This window comes from Delphinapterus leucas, chromosome 5 (genome assembly GCF_059928025.1).
Source record: "Delphinapterus leucas isolate spDelLeu-1000000601 "Yukka" chromosome 5, BTC_Dleu_Yukka2, whole genome shotgun sequence".
Lineage (NCBI taxonomy): Eukaryota > Metazoa > Chordata > Mammalia > Artiodactyla > Monodontidae > Delphinapterus > Delphinapterus leucas.
This window is the reverse complement of record NC_143133.1, coordinates 90105210-90125296: the sequence shown is the minus strand read 5'-3', so window position 1 is coordinate 90125296 and position 20087 is coordinate 90105210. Positions and strand designations below refer to the sequence as shown.

Here is a 20087-nt window from a genome sequence, read left to right as displayed (position 1 = left end):
GCAGCCTCTCCTCTTCAGCCTGCTGTTCCCAGACACTTAGCATCATTTGTCAGATGCTCTGGAAATGCTTCTCCATAGACTGTGTTGAAACAGGCAGGTCCCCTCCAGCTGCTGTTCAGGGCCACCTTACACTTACACTTGACCCTGGTAGCCATTTTCCTGCCTGCAGTGGAGTAGGAGGGGAGAGGAGATAATTGTACTCAGCCCATCATTTTGTTAAGTGTTTTCTGCTCTGGTGCTTGAAAATTCTCTCTCTGCCCTGAAAGCATGCAGTGGCTCCAGTTAGAGGGCCAGATACAGGTTTCCTTTTCTTTACAAGGATAAGTACTTTGGGTGTCATATTTGTTCTTGTCAGGAAGGATTTTCCATTGCCTTTTCCTCTGTGGCTGAAGCGTGACTCTTGGTTCTGACTCTGGCTTTGGGTTGGGTCCATGGACGACCTCCATGGAGATACTCTTGACTTTGCAGAAGGAGGCATCAACTTTTCCTTGCCATCCACTAACCCACCTCTCACTCACTTTCAACCCCATGAACCGTAGACATGCATCCATTCCTTTAACTGTTCAGTAAGCATTTATTGATTTTCCACCACATGTGGAATGCTGCACTCAAGGCTTTGGGGTCTCCACCAAAATGAAGGAAGGAAGAAAGGAGGAAAGGTGGTTCTTGTCTTTGGGAAAAACCAAATTTCTAGTTGGAGAACTAAAATGTATATGTAACGTTCTCAGAGCAAATCATCAGTGTCTATGAACACTTTTCTTGCTTGCTTGTAACACTTATAACATCATCTGTCAGGCATCATAATTTTCCATGTGCAATAGAAACTTACCCTGTCCTTTATTCTACTTCTCTTTATTTGAATTCTCCTCTATAAGAAGCAAAGCTCTTTACTTTGATGCTTTTGTATCCTTCACCCACCCTGACACATGCCCACCACATGGCAACTGTGTTTCCTTTCCCCCTTTTCTTCCTTCCTTCCTTCCTTTTCCTGTTCTCCCTCCCTCTCTTCCTTCCTTCTTCCTTTTCTTCCTTCCTTCCTTCTGCTTTCCTTTCTTCCTTTCTTCCATCCTTCCTGGTGTTTGGGTTGTGGTAAAGATTTTATGTGAAGCTTTGACACATTTAGAGTTACTTAGAATTACTCTTTTATCAGACCAGCACTACTTCATAGTGGAGAAGCAAGAGATGGGTCTGAAGACATTAGCCAGGTCACATGATGTAGCACTTGATTGCCATAATAAGTTTGGATTTTATCCAGAAAGTAACAGGAGATTAGTCACACATATTTATTGAATGTTCACTATGGGCAAGCACTGTTCTAGGCACTAAGGATATAGCAGTCAAATGGGGTCCCTACCTTTAGGGTGCTTATATTCCAGTGGGGGAAGACAGGTAATAAACACAGAAATAGGTAGTGATGTGTGTTATGAAGAAGATAAAAGAGAATATTGTCAAAGAGAGTGCCTGGGTTTGGGGATGGTTGTTCTAGCTAGGGAGGTCAGATCAGGCCTTTCTGAGGTGGTAACATTTGAGGTAAGAACTGACAAATAGAAAGGAGGAAATGTATTCCAAGCACAAGGAACAGCAGATGCAAAGGACCTGAGAAGGAAGCAAGTTTGGCATCTTCAAGGAGAGAGAAAAAGGACGGAGCGGTTGGACCATGGTGGCTGGGGTATGAGTAGAGTGAGCTGTATATGAAGAGTCTGAAGGGTGGCCAGTTCATGTAGGGATTTCAATGCTGTATTAAGAAGTGCAGGTAGTTTTTCTTGTTCAGTGGGAAACTTTGGAAAGTTTTAAGTATGATAGTTCATCTAATTTATACTATTAAAGAATATTCTAATGGTTGTCTGGAGGGTAGACAGTAGTGGGGCAAGTCTCAGGGGACCAGTTAAGAGGCTGTTACAGTCCAGAGATGAGATTAGAGTGGCTTGATCCGATGTCCTAACAGAGGGTCACATGGCCAGTAAGTGGCTGAGAGAAACTTGCTTATGTCTGAGCAGCAACTGAAGGCTGTGTAGGAACTCAGATTGATGATGGCGAGGAACAGTCTTTACAACTAAGAGAGAAGCTGCTGGGTTTCTGAGGCTGGCTCTCATTTTATTTCTCTGTTTTAACTCATGATCATGCAGTTTCATCATGACAAATTTGAAAAACTAGAGGGAATGTTTATTTCCCAGAAAAATATCAACAATCAAAATTGAAAAAAGAAGAAATGGAAACTGTTGATGAGAATGAAAAGATGATTCAAGATCTATTGAAAAGACCCAGGCACGGATGGTTTCATAGCAATTATCTAATCTTTAAAGAATGAATAATTCCATTGTTTTTCAAGTGATTCCAGGCCACGTAAAAAGACATGTATCTCTCCAAATGATTTCATGAAATCATCATAACTATAATACTGAAACCTGAGAAATGTAGGAAAAAATATAGACAAATACAGACAAATCTCTTTTATGAATATAGATGCAAAAATTACAAATAAAATATTAGCAAAAATCTGGTAATGAATCAAAAGAATAATACATTTTGATCAAATATTTTTATTTTAGGAATTTAAGGCTAATCAATAGTAAGAAATCTGACGACATACTTTATTATATCAGCAACTCATGTAATCATTTTAATAGATATGGAAGTTTTCAATAAAAGTTAACTTTCATTCCCAATTAAACTAGAAGTAAAATGGAAACAAGGGAATTCTTTGGGGCAGTACATTTTAGCTGACAACGATTATTTTAAAAATTAAGCTTTCTTAACTGTATGATAAAATACAAGTATTCTGAACTTGCTAACCAGCTGATTGCAAACAGCTGGCCAGGTAACCACATAAATTTCCAGAGAACTAGTTAGCCAGACAAGTTATCCTTTTTTAGCTAACCACCAAACTCTTTTATGTTACAAAATGCTCATGACATTCTGCTAATTACTGTGATATGAGATGCTATGAGACCTTAGTTTTGCCTAACAGTAGGAAACTGTACACTGTCTAGACTGAAGGTCAAGGGGATGAATGCAGCCTAACTTGATGACTGACTCTCACCTGTAGTCCTATGTCTTTGTTTACACACTAATTACCATTGTGACTGGTTATTTCCAGTTTTACTACAGAATTAATTAAAATAAAAACAATACACCAAAACCTGACAATCCTAAAATCAAATTATAACAACTATTTCTATTAAAATTTGGAACCAGTTGGATATGTCCTCTCTCACCATTATAATTAAAACTGATTGGGAGGTACTAGTGATGTAGTGAGACAATAAAATACAGTAATTGATATAAATATTAGAAAACAAGAGTGAAAACAATCACTTTTTGCTGATGATATGATTTTATATTTAGAAAACCCAAGACAACAGTAAATAAAACCACACAAGAATTAATAAGAAAACTTGGTTAGGTGATTGCTACAAGATTCTTATACAAGAATTGGTCATTTCCTCTATTTTAACAATAAGCACTGAGTAAGGGAAATACAAAAAATAGCATTTATACATAAGTTACAAAAACTACAAAGTACTTTGAAATAAGTTGTAAAGGAAAAGCACAGGAATACTATGAGGAAAATTATAAAATCTTCTTGTATGACCTAAAACAGGATTTGAACAAATGGTTAAGACAATGTTTTTAAATGAGAAGGAAATGTAATAAAAATGTCAATTTTCCCTAAATTAATATAAACTGATGAAATTTAGATTAGAATACCAATGACATTTTAAAAAAACTCTTTGGGACTGGGTAAAATTATCTTAAAATTTAGGAGTAAGACTAGGTGCCTAATAATAATCAAGAAAAGTTTGAAAACATAGACTAGCACAGGAGGGACTCTCTTATCAGATGTTAGAGTGTACTATGAAGCCACTCAAGTCAAAACAATATGGCAGTAGCATAAGAATAGACAAATAGATAAATGGGTCAAATAGAGAATACAGAAATAGATCTTAGTGTATAAGAGAATTTAAAATGCATGAAACTGGTATTTTATTATGTTTGGAGAAGTTAGGATTATTTAATAAATATTAAACTAGAAGAAATTTAAAAGAAAGTAAGATTTGACCCTTATATCATATACAAATATAATTTTAAGATTATCTAATATTGTAAATGAAGAAAAAGTAGTGTAATAAAATTCTGGGAATTTAGAAGTTGTATTGTGTGTGTATGTACTTGTGTATGTATTTTTTTCCCTTAAACATTTTTGACTATATTTACACATTTAATGTAACTACCTATTTTAAAACCATCTTTTGTTGATGGTTTCCTTTGCTGTGCAAAACTTTTAAGTTTAATTAGGTCCCATTTGTTTATTTTTATTTTTATTTCCATCACTCTAGGAGACAGATCCAAAAAAATATTGCTGCAATTTATGGCAAAGAGTGTTCTGCCTGTGTTTTCCTCTAGGAATTTTATAGTATTCGGTCTTACATTTAGGTCTTTAATCCACTTTGAGTTTATTTTTGTATGTGATGTGAGAAAATGTTCTAATTTCATTCATTTGCATGTGGCTGTCTAGTTTTCCCATCACCACTTATTGAAGAGACTGTCTGTTCATCATTGTATATTCTTGCCTCCTTTGTTGTAGATTAATTGACCATATGTGCATGGGTTTATTTCTGGGCTCTCTGTTCTGTTCCATTGATCTATGTGTCTGTTTTTGTGTCAGTACCATGCTGTTTTGATTACTGTAGCTTTGTAGTATAGTCTGAAGTCATGGAGCATGATACCTCTAGCTTCTTTTTTCTCAAGATTGCTTTGGAAATTCTGGGTCTTTTGTGGTTCCATATAAATTATTTATTCTAATTTTCTAGGATTATTTGTTATAGATCTTTGAAAAATGTCATGAGTATTTTAATAGGGATTGCATTAAATCTGTAGATTACTTTGGCTAGTATGGTCATTTTAACAATATTAAGTGTTCCTGTCCATGAACACGGAATATCTTTCTAACACATCTATTAATTTCTTTTTTTATAAATTGAAGACCATGATTTTGCACCAATATCTTCATTTGCAGTCCAACATCACAGATATAATCTAGATTTTTTCCTTTATATCCTCATTTGAAATTTTAATTGTTTAAATTTCTTTTACACATATTTTTGGTGTGAATTTTGAATAATATATTTTATCTTTATCCCATTTTGGTTATTTGCCATCTTCAATCAGAGAGACTGAAAAGAAAATTTCAAATTAAATATTTATTCAAAATATACAAACTTAGATAAGCATAGAAGAATTTAAAATACTTAAACATTCAAATTAATTTTTTATAAGTTTGTAGAATTTATGGTTCTGAAGTTATTAAAGCTTAAAATTGCATGAAGACCTCAGGGACACCCTTTATATACTTATTTGACTAATCCTCCTTATGCAATCAATTTCTCATCTCTGCCATCATGCCCACCCCTGTGTGATGCCCTCATCACTGTACCCATTATTCCAATCTCCTGTGCAAGGCTGCTTTTCCATGGGGATGCCCTGCTCCCCCTGCTGGGGCTCTGACTCCCTGTGCCTCAAGGTGGAGGTGACCTCTTATCCTGCCTGGCTAAGAAGCTTCTTGTCCTTCTTATCTTCCGAAGATACCAACTCCATGCTCTGGGCTGCCATGCCTTACCCTCTCCTCATTCTGAGGTGTGGATGTCTACATCTCTTAGAAGTGGGCTCATCTAATACGTTTAGGACTGAATTGTTCAGGAAAGGAAAGCAGAAAAAAAAAATGGAAAAGAAAAGAAGAGGAAGAAGAAGAGAAATAGTTAATTTGTTTTTAACCTTCTATCAATATATTCAAAGACATTAATTTCCCTCTAAGTATTATTTAGGTGCATCTCACAAATTTTAATATATGGTACTTTCATTGTCATTTAGTTCTAAGTAGCTTCTAATTTTCTGTTTAACCCAAGTGTTAGTCATTTATTTAAATAACATGAGACTTTCAATCAAATTCTGCATAAAATGGAAACGTAAAAGTCATTTTACTTGTTTTCTCTTTTCTCTAGGCATGTTAAGTGCCAATGATCCCTTTCTGGCTTAACAAAGAAAGTCAACAAGTATTTATATCTTTAAGATGCCATTTTAAATATTATCACCAGGGCAACACATTATAAAACAACCAATCAGCTTTATAAGCCTCTTAGAGATGAGGAACTATTTCCTCAGGATACAACAACAGTTTCTGAAGTCTGGATGTCTTACAAATCTTTGTTATAATTAAAGTTGTCAGGTCAGTTTTTATGATGCAGAATATTCTATGCTTTTCTGGCAGCTTCTGGGGGAATTGAAAATATTTGCTACTTATTTTGCAAAGACTTTTCACCAGAGTTAGAAGAGTCTTTAGTTTTTCAAGGCTAAACGTTGAAATGTATGAAAAGAAAAAGAGTTCTGAAAAGCCCCAAATTCATTTGGAATGGGTTATATAAAATTTGCATCTATTTTAGTGACTTTTAAAGTTTTTGTTTTACATCTCTATTGGAGTATAACTGCTTTACAATGGTGTGTTAGTTTCTGCCTTATAACAAAGTGAATCAGTTATACATATACATATGTTCCCATATCTCTTCCCTCTTGCGTCTCCCTTCCTCCCACCCTCCCTATCTCACTCCTCCAGGCGGTCACAAAGCACCGAGCTGATCTCCCTGTGCTATGCGGCTGCTTCCCACTAGCTATCTACCTTACGTTTGGTAGTGTATATATGTCCATGCCTGTCTCTCGCTTTGTCACAGCTTACCCTTCCCCCTCCCCATATCCTCAAGTCCATTCTCTAGTAGGTCTGTGTCTTTATTCCGGTCTTACCCCTAGGTTCTTGATGACATTTTTTTTTTTCTTAAATTCCATATATATGTGTTAGCATATGGTATTTGTCTTTCTCTTTGTGACTTACTTCACTCTGTATGACAGGCCCTAGGTCTATCCACCTCATTACAAATAGCTCAATGTTGTTTCTTTTTATGGCTGAGTAATATTCCATTCTATATATGTGCCACATCTTCTTTATCCATTCATCCGATGATGGACACTTAGGTTGTTTCCATCTCTGGGCTATTGTAAATAGAGCTGCAATGAACATTTTGGTACATGACTCTTTTTGAATTATGGTTTTCTCAGGGTACATGCCCAGTAGTGGGATTGCTGGGTCATATGGTAGTTCTATTTGTAGATTTTAAAGAAACCTTCATACAGTTCTCCATAGTGGCTGTATCAATTTACATTCCCACCAACAGTGCAAGAGGGTTCCCTTTTCTCCACACTCTCTCCAGCATTTATTATTTCTAGATTTTTTTACGATGGCCATTCTGACTGGTGTGAGATGATATCTCATTGTAGTTTTGATTTGCATTTCTCTAATGATTAATGATGTTGAGCATTCTTTCATGTGTTTGTTGGCAGTCTGCATATCTTCTTTGGAGAAATGTCTATTTAGGTCTTCTGCCCATTTTTGGATTGAGTTGTTTGTTTTTTTGTTATTGAGCTGCATGAGCTGCTTATAAATTTTGGAGATTAATCCTTTGTCAGTTGCTTCATTTGCAAATATTTTCTCCCATTCTGAGGGTTGTATTTTGCTCTCGTTTATGGTTTCCTTTGCTGTGCAAAAGCTTTTAAGTTTCATTAGGTCCCATTTGTTTATTTTTGTTTTTATTTCCATTTCTCTAGGAGGTGGGTCGAAAAGGATCTTGCTGTGATTTATGTCATAGAGTGTCCTGCCTATGTTTTCCTCTTAAGAGTTTGATAGTTTCTGGCCTTACATTTAGGTCTTTAATCCATTTTGAGCTTATTTTTGTGTACGGTGTTAGGGAGTGATCTAATCTCATACTTTTACATGTATCTGTCCAGTTTTCCCAGCACCACTTATTGAAGAGGCTGTCCTTTCTCCACTGTACATTCCTGCCTCCTTTATCAAAGATAATGTGACCATATGTGCGTGGGTTTATCTCTGGGCTTTCTATCCTGTTCCATTGATCTATCTTTCTGTTTTTGTGCCAGTACCATACTGTCTTGATTACTGTAGCTTTGTAGTATAGTCTGAAGTCAGGCAGCCTGATTCCTCCAGCTCCGTTTTGCGTTCTCAGGATTGCTTTGGCTATTCGGGGTCTTTTGTGTTTCCATACAAATTGTGAAATTTTTGTTCTAGTTCTGTGAAAAATGCCAGTGGTAGTTTGATAGGGATTGCATTGAATTTGTAGATTGCTTTGGGTAGTAGAGTCATTTTCACAATGTTGATTCTTCCAATCCAAGAACATGGCATATCTCTCCATCTATTTGTATCATCTTTAATTTTTTCATCAGTGTCTTATAATTTTCTGCATACAGGTTTTTTGTCTCCTTAGGTAGGTTTATTCCTAGATATTTTATTCTTTTTGTTGCAGTGGTAAATGGGAGTGCTTTCTTGATTTCACTTTCAGATTTTTCATCATTAGTGTATAGGAATGCCAGAGATTTCTGTGCATTAATTTTGTATCCTGCTACTTTACCAAATCCATTGATTAGCTCTAGTAGTTTTCTGGTAGCATCTTTAGGATTCTCTATGTATTCTCATCTGCAAACAGTGACAGCTTTACTTATTCTTTTCTGATTTGGATTCCTTTTATTTCCTTTTGTCCTCTGATGGCTGTGGCTAAAACTTCCAAAACTATGTTGAATAAGAGCGGTGAGAGTAGGCAACCTTGCCTTGTTCCTGATCTTAGTGGAAATGCTTTCAGTTTTTCACGATTGAAGATGATGTTGGCTGTGGGTTTGTCATATATGGCCTTTATTATGTTGAGGAAAGTTCCCTCTATGCCTACTTTCTGCAGGGTTTTTATCATAAATGGGTGTTGAATTTTGTTGAAAGCTTTCTCTGCATCTATTGAGATGATCATATGGTTTTTCTCCTTCAGTTTGTTAATATGGTGTATCATGTTGATTGATTTGTGTATATTGAAGAATCCTTGCATTCCTGGAATAAACCCCACTTGATCATTGTGTACGATCTTTTTAATATGCTGTTGGATTCTGTTTGCTAGTATTTTGTTGAGGATTTTTGCATCTATGTTCATCAGTGTTATTGGCCTGTAGTTTTCTTTCTTTGTGACATCCTTGTGTGGTGTTGGTATCAGGGTGATGGTGGCCTCGTAGAATGAGTTTGGGAGTGTTCCTCCCTCTGCTATATTTTGGAAGAGTTTGAGAAAGATAGGTGTTAGCTCTTCTCTATTCATCTGTGAAGCCATCTGGTCCTGGGCTTTCGTTTGTTGGAAGATTTTTAATCACAGTTTCAATTTCAGTGCTTGTGATTGGTCTGTTCATATTTTCTATTTCTTCCTGATTCAGTCTTGGCAGGTTGTGCATTTCTAAGAATTTGTCCATTTCTTCCAGGTTGTCCATTTTATTGGCATAGAGTTGCTTGTAGTAATCTCTCATGATCTTTTGTATTTCTGCAGTGTCAGTTGTTACTTCTCCTTTTTCATTTCTAATTCTATTGATTTGAGTCCTCTCCCTCTCTTTCTTGATGAGTCTGGCTAACGGTATATCAATTTTATCTTCTCAAAGAACCAGCTTTTAGTTTTATTGATCTTTGCTATCGTTTCCTTCATCTCTTTTTCATTTATTTCTGATCTGATTTTTATGATTTCTTTCCTTCTGCTAACTTTGGGAGTTTTTTGTTCTTCTTTCTCTAATTGCTTTAGGTGCAAGGTTACGTTGTTTATACGAGATGTTTCCTGTTTCTTAAGGTAGGATTGTATTGCTATAAACTTCCCTCTTAGAACTGCTTTTCTGCATCCCATAGATTTTGGGTTTTCGTGTCTCCATTGTCATTTGTTTCTAGGTAATTTTTTATTTCCTCTTTGATTTCCTCAGTGATCACTTCGTTATTAAGTAGTGTATTGTTTAGCCTCCATGTGTTTTTATTTTTTACAGATCCTTTCCTGTAATTGATATCTAGTCTCATAGCATTGTGGTCAGAAAAGATACTTGATACAATTTCAATTTTCTTAAATTTACCAAGGCTTGATTTGTGACCCAAGATATGATCTATCCTGGAGAATGTTCCATGAGCACTTGAGAAAAATGTGTATTCTGTTGTTTTTGGATGGAATGTCCTATAAATATCAATTAAGTCCATCTTGTTTAATGTATCATTTAAAGCTTGTGTTTCCTTACTTATTTTCATTTTGGATGATCTGTCCATTGGTGAAAGTGGGGTGTTAAAGTCCCCTACTATGAATGTGTTACTGTTGATTTCCCCTTTTATGGCTGTTAGTATTTGCCTTATGTATTGAGGTGCTCCTATGTTGGGTGCATAAATATTTACAATTGTTATAACTTCTTCTTGGATCGATCCCTTGATCATTCTGTAATGTCCTTCTTTGTCTCTTGTAATAGTCTTTATTTCAAAGTCTATTTTGTCTGATATGAGAATTGCTACTCCAGCTTTCTTTTGGTTTCCATTTGCATGAAATATCTTTTTCCATCCCCTTACTTTCAGTCTGTATGTGTCTCTAGGTCTGAAGTGGGTCTCTTGTAGACAGCAAATATATGGGTCTTGTTTTTGTATCCATTCAGCCAATCTGTGTCTTTTGGTGGGAACATTTAGTCCATTTACATTTAAGGTAATTATCGATATGTATGTTCCTATTCCCATTTTCTTAATTGTTTTGGGTTCGTTATTGTAGGTCTTTTCCTTCTCTTGTGTTTCTTGCCTAGAGAAGTTCCTTTAGCATTTGTTGTAAAGCTGGTTTGGTGGTGCTGAACTCTCTCAGCTTTTGCTTGTCTGTAAAGGTTTTAATTTCTCCATCAAATCTGAATGAGATCCTTGCTGGGTAGAGTAATCTTGGTTGCAGGTTTTTCTCCTTCACCACTTTAAATATGTCCTGCCACTCCCTTCTGGCTTGCAGAGTTTCTGCTGAAAGATCAGCTGTTAACCTTATGGGGATTCCCTTGTGTGTTATTTTTCCCTTGCTGCTTTTAATATGTTTTCTTTGTATTTAATTTTTGACAGTTTGATTAATATGTGTCTTGGCATATTTCTCCTTGGATTTATCCTGTATGGGACTCTCTGTGCTTCCTGTACTTGATTAACTATTTCGTTTCCCATATTAGGGAAGTTTTCAACTATAATCTCTTCAAATATTTTCTCAGTCCCTTTCTTTTTCTCTTCTTCTTCTGGATCCCCTATAATTCGAATGTTGGTACGTTAAATGTTGTCCCAGAGGTCTCTGAGACTGTCCTCAGTTCTTTTCATTCTTTTTTCTTTATTCTGCTCTGCAGTAGTTATTTCCACTGTTTTATCTTCCAGGTCACTTATCCGTTCTTCTGCCTCAGTTATTCTGCTATTGATCCCTTCTAGAGTATTTTTAATTTCATTTATTGTGTTGTTCATCGTTGTTTGTTTCATCTTTAGTTCTTCTAGGTCCTTGTTAAATATTTCTTGCATTTTGTCTATTCTATTTCCAAGATTTTGGATCATCTTTACTATCATTACTCTGAATTCTTTTTCAGGTAGACTGCCTATTTCCTCTTCATTTGTTAGGGCTGGTGGGTTTTTATCTTGCTCCTTCATCTGCTGTGTGTTTTTCTGTCTTCTCATTTTGCTTATCTTACTGTGTTTGGGGTCTCCTTTTTGCAGGCTGCAGGTTCATAGTTCTCGTTGTTTTTGGTGTCTGTCCCCAGTGGGTAAGGTTGGTTCAGTGGGTTGTGTAGGCTTCTTGGTGGAGGGGACTAGTGCCTGTGTTCTGGTGGATGAGGCTGGATCTTGTCTTTCTGGTGGGCAGGACCACGTCTGGTGGTGTGTTTTGGTGTGTCTGTGGAATTATTATGATTTTAGGCAGCCTCTCTGCTAATGGGTGGGGTTGTGTTCCTGTCTTGCTAGTTGTTTGGAATAGGATGTCCAGCACTGTAGCTTGCTGGTCGTTGAGTGAAGCTGGGTGCTGGTGTTGAGATGGAGATCTCTGGGAGATTTTTGCTGTTTGATATTATGTGGAGCTGGGAGGTCTCTTGTGGACCAGTGTCCTGAAGTTGGCTCTCCCACCTCAGAGGCACAGCACTGACTCCTGGCTGGAGTACCAAGAGCCTTTCATCCACACTGCTCAGAATAAAAGGGAGAAAAAGTAGAAAGAAAGAATTAGTAGAAGAAGAAAGAAAGAAAGAAAGGAGGGAGGGAGGGAGGAAGGAAGGAAGGAGGGAAGGAAGGAAAAAGAGAAAGAAAGAAGATAAAGTAAAATAAAATAAAGTAAGATAAAATATAATAAAGTTATTAAAATAAAAAATAATTATAGAAAAAAAATTAAAAAAAAAAACACGGACAGATAGAACCCTAGCACAAATGGTGAAAGCAAAGCTATACAGACAAAATCTCACATACACAGTCACAGTCACAAAAAGAGGAAAAGGGGAATAAATCTTGCTCTCAAATTCCACCTCCTCAATTTGGGATGATTCGTTGTCTAAAGGAGGGAAGGAAGGAAGGAAAGAAAGAAAGAAAAAGAAAGAAAGAAAGAAGATAAAGTAAAATAAAATAGTTATTAAAATAAAAAATAATTATTAAAAAACAAAAAAACGGACGGATAGAACCCTAGGACAAATGGTGGAAGCAAAGCTATACAGACAAAATCTCACACAGAGTCATAGACATACACACTCACAAAAAGAGGAAAAGGGGAAAAAAATCATAAATCTTGCTCTCAAAGTCCACCTTAATTTGGGATGATTCGTTGTCTATTCAGGTATTCCACAGATGCAGGTACATCAAGTTGATTGTGGAGCTTTAATCCGCTGCTCCTCAGGCTGCTGGGAGAGACGTCCATTTCTCTTCTTTGTTCTCACAGCTCCCAGGGTTCAGCTTTGGATTTAGCCCCGCCTCTGCGTGTACGTCGCCGGAGGGCGTCTGTTCTTCGCTCAGACAGGACGGGGTTAAAGGAGCCGCTGATTCGGGGACTTTGGCTCACTCAGGCCCGGGGTGAGGGAGGGGCACGGAGTGCGGGGCGGGCCTGCGGAGGCAGAAGCCGGCATGACGTTGCACCAGCCTGAGGCGCGCCGTGCGTTCTCCCGGGGAAGTTGTCCCTGGATCCCGGGAACCTGGCAGTGGCGGGCTGCTCAGGCTCCCTGGAAGCGGGGTGTGGAGAGTGAGCTGTGCTCGCACACTGGCTTCTTGGTGGCGGCAGCAGCAGCCTTAGCGTCTCATGCCCGTCTCTGGGGTCCGCGCTTTTATCCGCGGCTCGCGCCTATCTCTGGAGCTCCTTTAAGCAGCGCTCTTAATCCCCTGTCCTCGCGCACCAGGAAACAAAGAGGGAAGAAAAAGTCTCTTGCCTCTTCGGCAAGTCCAGACTTTTCCCCGGGCTCCCTCCCGGCTAGCCGTGGCGCACTAACCCCCTGCAGGCTGTGTTCACGCCGCCAACCCCAGTCCTCTCCCTGCGCTCCAACCGAAGCCCGAGCCTCAGCTCCCAGCCCCGCCCACCCCGGCGGGTGAGCGGACTAGCCTCTCAGGCTGGCGAGTGCTGGTCGGCAGTGATCCTCTGTGCAGGAATCTCTCCGCTTTGACTTCCGCACCCCTGTGGCTGCACTCTCCTCGGCGGCTCCGAAGCTTACCCTCTCCGGCACTTGCAGTCTCCGCCCGCGAAGGGGCTTCTAGTGTGTGGAAACATTTCCTCCTTCACGGCTCCCTCCCACTGGTGCAGGTACCGTCCCTATTCTTTTGTCTCTGTTTATTCTTTTGCCCTACCCAGGTACGTGGGGGATTTCTTGCCTTTTGGGAGGTCTGAGGTCTTCTGCCAGCGTTCAGTAGGTGTTCTGTAGGAGTTGTTCCATGTGTAGCTGTATTTCTGGTGTATCTGTGGGGACGAAGGTGATCTCCGCGTCTTACTCTTCTGCCATCTTCCCAGAAGCCCCCACTTTTAAAGTTTTAACCTGAGAATTAAGTGTTCTATATCTTTGCTCTTTTGTTTTCTACTTAAGCTATTAATTTCTGAAAATAGTGACTTAAAAATTTCCAAGTAGAAGGTTAATTTATTTCATTGTTCTATCAGTTCTTGTTCCATATATTTTTAGCTATATTACTAAGTACATATATGTTCATGATCGTTGCATCTTCTTGGTCCTTTGTTCCTGATGCTAATATATACTACCCCTATATATCCCATATGATGTTTTTCATATTATATGTTCTTTTTTTGTCTAGTGTTAAAATTGCTATTACTGGATTTCTTCTGGTTTATATCTAACTTGTTTAGCTTTTCTCATCCCTTTAAAAAATTAGAGTAAAAAAATTTTAACTAACCACCTGACTCAAGAACTAAAACAGTAACAATTAAATCTACCTAGTGCTTCTCTTCCCCTTCCTCCTATTCTACCCACCTATTTCCCTCAATGGTAATAGCTATGCTAAATTTTGTGTATATTATTACCTTGTTTTAAAAAAACTATTTTATGAAATATATGTATACATACATCATACATACATATATGTACTATATATATGTAAACAAAATATTGTTTTTTATTATCTGATTTTGAACTTTAAAAAGAGTGTGCACATTGTGTGTAGTCTTCTGGGACCTGCTTTTATCACTCAACATTATGCTACTCATATTCATCCATACTCTGTGTTACTGCATCTCATTAATTTTTAGTGCTGTAAAGTATTGCACCATTTGAAAATATCATCCTATCAAAGGATTTTAACTTTTTTGTGTGTGTGTGGTGCACGACCCTCTCACTGTTGTGGCCTCTTCCATTGCGGAGAACAGGCTCCGGACGCGCAGGCTCACGGGCCCAGCAGCTCCGCGGCACGTGGGATCTTCCCAGACCGGGGCACGAACCCGTGTCCCCCGCATCGGCAGGTGGACTCTCAACCACTGCGCCACCAGGGAAGCCCGGATTTTAACTTTTTGCTATTACAAACAGAGCTGTCATGAACTCTTCCTGTACGTGAGTTTCCTTTGGGCACACACTTAGGATTGGTATTGCTAAAGCATAAGTTATGCAAATATTCAACTTGACAAGCTGATTTTATTTTGTCCTTTATTATCTATCTATCTATCTATCATCTATCTATCTATCTGTGCTGTGTGCAAAATACTGTATGTAATCTCACTTTATTTTCAATCTTTCCACACCGTTTTGTTTTCAGTATGGGTCTTGTAAGTAACAGTTGTTGGATTTTTTTCCCACCATATAAACCAAGAATTCAATTTATATTTGTAATAACTGCTGTTATTTAGAACTTATTCTTGCTATTTTATTTTATGCATTCAGCATTTTGTATTTTAGGCTTTCTGATAATATGTAGTAATATTTCATTGTGGTTTTAGTTTGTATTTTCCTAATGGCTAATGATATTAAACATCTTTTCATCTGTTTATTTGCCATCTGTATGTCTTCTTTGGTGATATGTCTCTTCATGTATTTTGTCCATGTTCTAACTGGATAGTTTTTTTATTTTTGAATTTTGTGTGTTCCTTATATATCACAGACACCCATGCTTTGTCAGATATGTGGTTTTCAATATTTTCTCCAAATTTGTAGCTTATCTTTTCATCTTCTTAACTGGGTGTTTCACAGAGCAGAAGTTTTAAACTTTAATGATGTACAATTTATCTTTTTTTTTTTTTTTTTTTTGCCTCACCTGCTTCAGGTCTCTGCTCAAAGTTTACTTACCCAGCAAATTTTTTCTTTTATCGATTTTGCTTCTTGTTTCAAGTCTAAGAACTTGTTGCTAGTTCTAGATTTCAAGGATTTCTTCTATCTTTTTTTCTAAAAGTGTTTATAGTTTTATGTCTTACATTTAAGTTCATGATTTATTTTGCTTAATTTTTGTATAAGGTGTGAAACTTACATCATAGTTTATTTTTTGCCTATGAATGTCTAATTGTTCTTGCACCATTTGGTGAAAGGGCTATCTTTCCTCCATTGAACTGCTTTTGCATCTTTATCAAAAATCATTAGACATATTTGTCTGAGTCTATTGCTGGATTCTGTGTTCTGTTCCATTAGTCTATAAATCTATCCTTCTGCCATTGCCATACAGTCTTGATTATTGTAGCTATATAATAAGTCTTGAAATTGGGTAGACTGATCCTTCCACTTTCTTCTTCTTTTTCAAAATTGTTTTAGCTGTTCCAATTCCTCTACATTTACATATAATTTTTTAAATAGGCTTGTCTATATATGCAATAGATCTCACTGTGATTTTAATAAGAATTACATTAAATTTGTATATCTATTTGGGGAAAATTGACATCTTTACTATGTTGAGTTTTCTGGACCATGAACATGGTGTGTCTCTATATTTCTTGAGATTTTCTTTGACTTTTTTTCATTAGTGTTGTGTAGTTTTCAGCATACAAGTTCCAGGCATGGTTTGCTAGATTTATACCTGAATGTTTAATTATTCAAACGATTGTCAGTGGTATTGTGTTTTTAAATTTTGGTGTCTATGTATTCATGTTAGTGTATAGAAATAAAACTGATTTTCAATATTTATCCTGTACTCTGTGATCTTGCTGAATAACATATTAGTTCAAGAGGTTTTTGTTTGTTTTTTAGTTTTGTAGATTCCTACAAAGTTCCTTTTCTTGAGTTCCTTTTCTTGCCTTATTTCATTTGTTAGAACTTCCAGCACTATGTTGAATAAAAATGGTGAGAGTGGACATTTTTGTCTTGTTTCTGATTTTGGGTGAAAGCATTTAATCTATTACCTTTAAGTATGATGTTAGCTGTGGGGTTTTGTTAGATGTTCTTTATTAAGTTGAGGAGGTTCCCCTCTATTTCTATTTTTCTGAGAGTTTTTAAATCATGAATGAGTGTTGAATTTTGACAAATATCTTTTATGCATTAATATGATCATATGATTTTTCCTTTTAGCCTGTTAATCTGCTGGTCTACACTGATTGAGTTTTGAATATTGAACCAGCCTTGTATACCTGGAATAAAATCTACTTAAACATGGTGGATAATTCTTTTTGCACATTGTTTAATTCTAAATGCTAATATTTTGTTAAGGAATTTCATGTCTATATTCATGAGCAAAATTGGTGTGTAGTATCTTCTTCTTCTTCTTTTATTTTTTGTACTGACTCTGTCTGCTTTTTGGTATTAGGATAATACTTGCTTCCTAAAACGAATTGGAGGGTTTTCTCTTCTATGTTCCAGAAGAGATTGTATAGATTTGGGGTTAAATTTTCTTTAAAGATTTGGTAGAATCCTTCAGAAAACCCATCTGTTTTTAAAAATAGACTTGATTTATTTTAAAGTAGACTTTATTTTTAAGAGCACGTTTAAGTTCATAGCAATATTGTGCAGAAAGTACAGAGTTTCCCACATACCCTCTGCCCCTTACATATATAGCCTCCCCCATTATTAACAACCTTCACCAAAATGGTACATATGTTACAACTGATAAAGTTACATTGACACATCATCATCACTCAGAGCCCATAGTTTACATTAGGGTTCACTCATGTGTTGTACACTCTATGGGTTTGGACAAATTTATAATGACATGTATCCAGAATTATAGTATCATTGCCCTAAAAATTTACATGCTCCACCTGTTCATCCTTTCCTCCCCCTTAACTCCCGGCAATCTGTGATCTTTTTATTGTCTCCATAGTTTTGCTTTTTCCAGGATGTCATATAGTTGAACTCATATAAGCATGTAGAATTTTCAGGTTGGCTTATTTCGCTTAGTAATATGCATTTAAATTTCCTTCAAATCTTCTCATGGCTTGAAAGCTAATTTCCTTTTTAGCACTGAAAAATAATCCATTGTCTGGATGTATCACAGTTTATTCATTCACTTACTGACAGATATCTTGATTTCTTCAAAGTTTTGGCAATTATGAATAAAGCTGCCACAAATATCTGTGTACAGATCTTTATGTGGACATAAGTTTTCAATTCCTTTGGATAAATACCAAAGAGTGTGATTGTTGGGTCATATGGTTAGAGTGTGGTTAGTTTTATAAGGAACCACCAAACTGTTTTCCAAAGTAGCGATATTTCTTTTTTGGAAGTTTTAAAATTATGAATTCTATTTCCTTAATAGTTATAGGGATATTTAAATTATTTAACTAATATTGGATGAGTTGTGTTTTCTTCTTTGTCTGTCCTGTCCATTCTGCTATGAACCATCCACTGAGCTTTTTATTTTGGTTTTCGTATTTTATAATTCTAAAATTTTCATTTGTTTTTTCTTTATATCTTCTAATTTTTTGCTGAGGCATATTTTGCATTTGTTTTAAGTATGTTAGTAACTCTTTGATGAAGCAGTTTTATGATGGCTGCTTTAAAATCTAGCATCTCTGTCACCTCATTTTTGGCATCTGCTCATTGATGTTTTTCATTCAGTTTAAGATCTTCTTGGTTCTTGATATCATGAGTGATTTTCAATGTAACTTAGACATTTTTGTATCATGTTATATGACGTTGGATGATATTCAAATCTTCTGTTTTAGCTAGACTTTCTTGACACTGCTCTGAGGATGCCACCCCACTGCTTCTAAGTGGAGATAGGAGTCCAGGTTCTCCATCTGGTTTCCATTGACACCCAAGATGGGGAAGGAGCTCCTCTTTACCCCTGGATGGGGGTGGGTGGGAGTAATATCTCCCCACATGGTCTCCACCGACACAATAGTGGGGTGTCCATGTTATCAGTGGGTGATGAGGAAAGTTCTGACTCTCCACTAGGAGATACCTCTCTTACCACCCCTGAGGGGAAGATGGGGATAGCTCATTACTGCCAAGTGGAGATGGAAGTTCTGACTCATCCCATGGTCCCCACTGACACGTTGGGCGAAAGGGCTTGTTATTGCCTGGCTCTCTAGTTGGATTTCTGTCCCTGGTGGTTGTGTTGGGGTGCCTCATTACATCCTTGCAAAAGTGGAAAACTAGACTTCCCACTTTACTTTTTCTATCATGGATAGTGCTGGGACCACAGTATTTTTGGTGTTTGTCTGGACTAGAGTAGTCATTGTCTGAAAGTTTTCTGTCTTACTAGATGACCCCTTTCCTGGTCCTTTGGCTAGTGTGAGCAAGCTTTTATTTTAATTTTATTTACTGATTCATTTGTCAGGGCTCATTGGTATTTTCAGGTTGCCATCTTCTTCAGCTCCGAGTCTGGAGCTGGAGAAAACCCATGGAATTCACCACTGTGTCATTCTTTAGGTCATGAGGTCCCTAGCTGGTCTGCCTTCTCTCTACATTTCAGAGTTTTCTTATATTAGTTTTATATCTAATATCCAGGATTTTTAGTCATACTTAGTGGGAAGAATAGAGAAAATCCAGAAGTGGAGGACCAGGGTGGGTTTTAACATTTCCATTTTACAGAAGAAAGAACTGATGTTAAAAGATGTTAATGAATATGTTTAAGGTCACACAGGAAGTGAGAGAGAGAGCAGGATCAAACCTAGGCTGTGAAGTCCTGAATGTCAGAGTTGAGGAGCCATCCTTTTCTAGTACTTTTTCCAATACTTGAATCCTCTCTCTAATGTCCCTATCAAGTGGTCAACGTTGAAGCCATGCAAGGAAGTTCTGTGACTCCTACTATCCTGCTGCTTGCACCAAAACATGGTCCCTCGCTGGGTAGCATAAATCTCAGTTTATTGTATGGAATAACACGTCCTGTTATTTGATGTTTCCATAATTCCTACTCCTGTGCAAGGCACAATGTTGATGACCAGTAGCTACCAAGGCTTGACCTTGGTATTAAAGCCCAGCCTGGATAACTCTAGGCAAACACTGTCTGAGATGTATGAGAAGGAAAGTATGGTCAACTTCACCTTTTCTTTTATATCCATCTCTCCACAATTCACTAGTCTTCTCCAGTGTAGAGGATAATGGTGATGCTCTGCTCAGATCCCCTTGGATACCATTTTACTATTTTTGTGCACCACCTGGGTTTTCTGTGCTTTCCAAAGACAGTATTTATAGCCTTTCTCTGGACTCCCTGGCTCCCAGAGCCTGGTTTTCCTAAAAGGCAGAAAGCTGAAAGTACATGGGAATTATGTCCCCTGGGGTGACCCATTTGGGAGCAGGCAACTATACGGTGTAACTTATATTCTGACTTCCTCCCTGAGAACAGGCTGAAGCTACTCTCTGGGGGGATTGTGCCCGGGGTGACA

General features: G+C 37.3%; 1 protein-coding gene across 1 annotated transcript in view; it reads left to right on the top strand.

Annotated features, from left to right (window-relative positions):
- RCHY1 (ring finger and CHY zinc finger domain containing 1) overlaps positions 1-20087 on the top strand; it is an 80684-nt gene that overhangs the window by 34879 nt on the left and 25718 nt on the right. The gene's annotated exons all lie outside the window — the stretch shown is intronic.